Consider the following 6,000-nt stretch of genomic DNA (forward strand, 5'->3'; position numbering starts at 1 on the left):
GCATTTATCATACTATGTTGATATATGATAAATATAAATTAAATATAAATATAAATTGTATATAGCAGTCTTTGCTGCAGGTGTCAGGAAGGTAGAAGGTGGAAAACAGGAGGAATCAGCCAGGAGAGTAAAGAAGAGCACAAGCTTAGATTCTCAAGGAAAAACTTGGAAACCATTTCTCATAAAAAATTCAGTCTGTCTAATCACAATGCAAATCTTTGAGGATAGCATTCTGTCTTATTTTTCTTAGATATCTGGCTCTTAGAACCTGACCTGATACCTTGTATGAGTCCAATAAATGGTTGTTAAATAAACAACGTCAATCTTGTAGAGGATTGGTTTTATGAGAGAATAAACTTAACTCACATAAATACTCACATAAGTTAAAACACATGTGACTCACTTATGGGAAAATACACCAACTTCTAAATAACTTTGGGAACTTACTTTTGAGTTGAGGGTTGTCTGTTTATCTCTAAAATGTATGTAGAAAGGCATTAATCTGACTCTCTGTACCTACATAAACGAGTCATTTCAATAATAAGCACCATTTCTAGTCCAACACTTACTTAATTCATAAACCTTTAATTTAGTTTTGGAAAAACCATCTCATAAAATGATGATGACTTGAGGTTAAAAAACCTGGCACAGAGCTAGAAAAAGTAAACTTTGCGGCAACTTGCAAAGAACAAAATTTAGCAGTGTTTACTGTCAGTAGCTATTAAATATAAGCATTCACTGCAGCAGACAGTCTTTCATTAGAAAACACAGGTTGATGACAGAGGTAACAAATAGATGCAGTTCTCAGTGAAAATATGAGTACTCTCCCCAGAAGAAACATGGTAATTGGGGAAAAAATGAGCAAAAGGAGACTTTGGAAGATTGGCTAGGGAATATATAATGTACTGGCTGTTCAGGTATATATTCATCAAAGCTGTTGACATAGTTCTCTTATTAGCTAACATTTAAAATGTGTTTTAAGGAAATGGTGTATCTGTAAAGTACCAAAGGCAAGAGGTTCTGGAGGGCTTGCTGTTAAACCTCTTTGCTAATTGGGCACGTCAACTACTGCTACAACTTGAGTCTCTAGCCTTACCTGACAGGCTAAACAGAGTTAACCTCACATTTGAAATTAATGTGTTTACTTTAAGAAACACAAAGTCTGATTCAATTAGCACCCAAAGTCATCGAGGCTACAGAATTTAATGTTGGAGGTTTTTATTTCTTTGCGAGCTTTTCAATAATTTATACTCCAATGTTTACAGAATCCAAATTAATGATAAGGAGATGGATTTTGTTTTTTCTTTTTTGGTCTTGGAGGCTAGAAACATAAAAAAAAAATTGGATTAACATTATGAAGCTACTCTGACATGATATATTAAGAGCCCTGAATGATGCCTAGGGATATAGAAGGGAGAAAAAAACACTTGAGTAAGTAAACAGAGTTTATGAGACTTGTTTATGCCAGGAAAGTAGGATGAATATTTCTGACTAAAAGTTAATTAACTATTTTGCCTCAGCGAGCCAATTTGTCGTCTTAAACTTTGATTCATTAACTGCAAACGGAGAGGATTGCTGTTCCTCAGTGTACTCATAGGCTGAGCCCGTGTTAAATGGTGCTGTGAGATATTGTCTGTTCTTTCCAATTGAAACTAACTGAAAAGGCTATTATACTAAAAAGTAAGACTTTTTAAGTGGCAGTAAGTAGATGTGTACTCTTTCAGAGCAAAGCCTAAGAACTATATGGCTTAATTGCAAAGCTAATCAACCCTTATTAAATAAAACAAGTCTGGGATTTTTGAGTCTGCACATTTAATGGGGCATGAAGGTTGCCCAGTTAGCAATTCTGAAGTTTTAAGACTTGTAAGCTCATGGGTGATTACCCTTCAGGTTTTTCCACTTGGAGGCTGTAACTTTTAAAAATAAATAAATTTGTTGTGATGAGAAAATAATTTTCCATTTGTTAAGATATTGGCTTTATTTCTGGTTGCTACATGTTTTATGAAAGCCATTTGCTTGAGGTGGATGGAGCTATTGTGAGCTTGTGACTGGGCAAATGAAAAAGAACTTAGGAGAGAAGAACCCAGACCATAATCATAGGATAATGATCATTAAGATTTTAATTAGTTAAGGTATCTGAAAAATCAGAATGAATCGGACATTATTTTCCTATGTTCTTATATTAATACATGATGTAACTGCACATCATGTACAACCTCAAAAATGGGAAGTTATACTCCATGTATGTATGATATGTCAAAATTGTCATGTATAACTAAAAAAGAATAAAAATTTATTAAAAAGATATCTGAAAAATAATAATACATATTTTTTGAAGAGAACAACCACATCCACACACAACCAAATTGATATCATAGGAGGTATTTGTCAAATTTTATACAAATAGGTAACTTGAGTCTATAAATCTTAATACAAATAGAAATAGAGGAAATATTCTTCACAAGAAGTGATTGCATTCTTTCCTACAGCACACTACAGGAGCTTACTTTCCTTTTTTGGTGGTGCTGGGATATTGGGAATTAAGCCTAGGGGTGCTGAGCTATATCCCCAGCTCTTTTTTATTTATTTGTTTATTTTGAGACAGGTTCTTGCTCAGTTGGTGAGGCTGGCTTTGAACTTGAGATCCTCCTGCCTCAGCTTCCCTGGATTGTTGGGATTACAGGTGTGCACCACCATGCCTGGCACTACATAAGCTTTCTGTCTTGTGCTGTCTCTCTGATTATCATTTGGGAGACAGAGAGCCTCTGATTCCCCCTGTGAGAATTATTTTCTCGAATGCAGAAACTAGAACCCTTAAATATGTGAGTAGGGACTTTGTTCATAACTATACGGGGTATACCTAGAACAGTGCTTATTGAATACATAAAGGAACAACTGAACCAATAAATGAACATATCAAAGCATGTAAAAATATTCTGAGGAAGTTAGTCTTACTGGTGAGGTGAATAATTAATGAAGCCTGAGTTTTCTGCAAGGACTAAGCATAAAGTTTTGATCTAATGAGTTCTACTTATTATGTAATTTTGGACAAGCTGTCTAATTTCTCTAAATCTTAATTTTCTCATTTATAAATTAAGATTAATAACAATAATACCTTTTTCATAGGTTGATGGTGAAAAATGTGAAAGTAGATGTTTGCCAAATGCTTAGCAAAGTGCCAGCTATTTAGCTGTAAAAATTTATAAAACTTCCATCTGCTATGAGGTCATTAATCTCAAAGTGGAATTTGTCTCAAAAGAGAGTCAAAATATCAGCATCTATAGTTGAGGTTTTATAAGGACAGAAAAATGCAAATAGTAGAAATTTAGAAAATGACTTGCTTTTCCAAAGATTCCAACTTGTGATATATGCTGAATAGGAGTTATATTCATGCCTGCTGTCTTGATTCAAGCAGAAACACAAAATCTGAGCAAGTTGATTTGTCTTATTATGTAAAGTGAACATAGGTATGTATGAAATTAGAATAAATAAAATGAATATCAACAAAAATGAACAAAATCATTATACAGATCAATTGCCCAAAAGTTATAAATTTATCAGCAGTATTATCACCGTGGTAAAATAGAATTTTTTCCAAGATTTCTGAAATGTGAACTTTAGGTTAGGTTTGTAAGTGTATGTGGAGTGTGTGTGTGTGTGTGTGTGTGTGTGATGTGGGGGAAGGCTTTGGAAGCAAATCACCCCATGCTTTGCATGGACATACTGAAAAGCACGAACCTCGGATTCTAATGGATCATACACTACAGTTAAGAATGCTCTACTGGGCTGGGGATGTGGCTCAAGCGGTAGCGTGCTCGCCTGGAATGTGTGTGGCCCGGGTTCGATCCTCAGCACCACATACAAACAAAGATGTTGTGTCCACTGAAAACTAAAAAAATAAATAATAAAAATTTTCTCTCTCTCTCTCTCTCTTAAAAAAAAAAAAAGAATGCTGTACTATTCACATTATCACAAAGAACAAAGCTGCAACCTTACACAGGACATGCTTTTAATCTCAGTAACTTACATTAGGCTCTCTATCTTTGATATACAGGGGATGCCTATAGGTTCTTCTCTACAGAGGAAAAAAGAGGACATTGTCTTCCATGTTTTCTCTCTGGCTGAACTCCCTTGCCATTTCATCACCCATAATAAAGGTGTCTTGTTACTTGCAATTGCTTGGGCTAGTTAGTTGTTCGCTGCAATTTACTTACTTACTCTTGGTTGAAAGAAAACACACATATACACACACAAAGCTAAAGAAGGTTCAAGCAGCTCTTTTTAAAAAACTGTAGTAAAAAACATAAAATTTGCCATCTTTGGCCAGGTACAGTGGTGCACACCTGTAAACCCAGTGGCTCCAGAGGCTGAGGCAGGAGGATTACGAGTTCAAAGCCAGCCTCAACGAAAGCGAGGCACTAAGCAACTCATAGAGACTGTGCCTCTAAATAAAATACAAAATAGGGCTGGGGATGTGGCTCAGTGGTTTGGTGCCCTGAATTCAAACCCCAGGGCTAAATGAATAAATAAAATTTACCATATTAATCACTTTCAGACATGTAGTTTGGTAGTATTAAGTGTATCTTTTTTGTTTTGTTTTGTTTTTTTGTCTCAGGGATTGAACTCAGGGGCACTTGACCAACTGAGTCACATCCCAGCCCTATTTTGTATTTTATTTAAAGACAGGATCTCAGTGAATTGCTTAGAACCTCCCCTTTGCTGAGGCTGGCTTCGAACTCCCAATCCTTCTGTCTCAGCCTCCTGAGCCGCTGGGATTACAGGCATGCTCCACTGTGCTGAGCAAGTATGTTTATCTTGTTGCACAATAAATCTCCAAAACTTCATCTTGTAAAACTTAAACTCTATATCCATATCCTTTTTTTTTAACAGTGCTGTGAAACTAACACAAGGTCTTATGCATGCTAGACAATTGCTATCCCACTGAGCAACACTCCCAGCTAAAACTGTGTCCATTGAAAAACTGACCTCATTCCCTGTCCCCAATCACCCATCATTCTACTTTCTGTATCTATAAATTGGTCACATTAGATATCTCATAAAAGTGGAATTATATTTTTGTGACTGGCTTATTTCACTTAGCACTTTATCCTCAAGTTTCATCCATGTCATAACGTATCATAGGATTTCCTTCTTTTAAAAGGCTGTATAATATTACATCATATGCATATACCCATGTTCTAGTCACTTATTTTCAATAGATATTAGGTGACTTTCATCCTTGGCTATTGTATAAAACACAGCAGCCAGTGCAGGTACATAAACATCTTTGAGATCTTGCCCAAGCAACTCTTTATTTGAAGCTCCTAGTGATTAAATCCAAACCAGAATGGGATGGGATATTAGTCATCACTGCTTGTTTTAATCTAGTGAATTCTTTCCTGTTCACTATCAAAAGTTGTGGGACCTCACTGCTCAGATCTTCATGTGATCCCTAAATAAATATTAATGATGCAGAATTGCCCCTTTTTAGTTTCTAAGACAACCCACACCTGTTTTCTTGTCTTTCAACTCTTATTTAATTTATTTTGTGCTCCTGAAATTCCTGCTTTATGATCCCTTCTTTTCTGGTGTTTGTTCTTTTCTTTTACATGAGATAAGTCCACAGCATTCTCTTGTATCTTTAAGATTTTCAGTTTCCCGTGAGTGTTCTGAATCATTGGCATTTACTTCTCTACCTGCTTCTGCTGTTCTAAGTCAAAACTGTGGAGTTAAGGAGGAGGAAAGTAGGGTGAGGATGATCTTCACTCTTCCTCCTCATTTGTGCCCTAAGTAGATCAGTAAATGAATGACTAAGTGATTCCTTGTAGTGTGGGTTTCTGTTGAATTGATATAAATTGGATGGTTGATACTTGAAAAATATAGAAAAATGTTGTTTCTCCAGAAAAGACCTTAGGTTTAAGATCTGGTTCCCATATTTTTGTCCTGATTTTGCACAAGACAATCAGCACATTGAGGTTGAAGCTACAGCATAAGGTTGTC

Source organism: Marmota monax, unplaced genomic scaffold (assembly GCF_021218885.2).
Source record: "Marmota monax isolate L192 unplaced genomic scaffold, Marmota_monax_Labrador192_F-V1.1 WCK01_AAM20220418_F8-fsc00033, whole genome shotgun sequence".
Taxonomy (NCBI): domain Eukaryota; kingdom Metazoa; phylum Chordata; class Mammalia; order Rodentia; family Sciuridae; genus Marmota; species Marmota monax.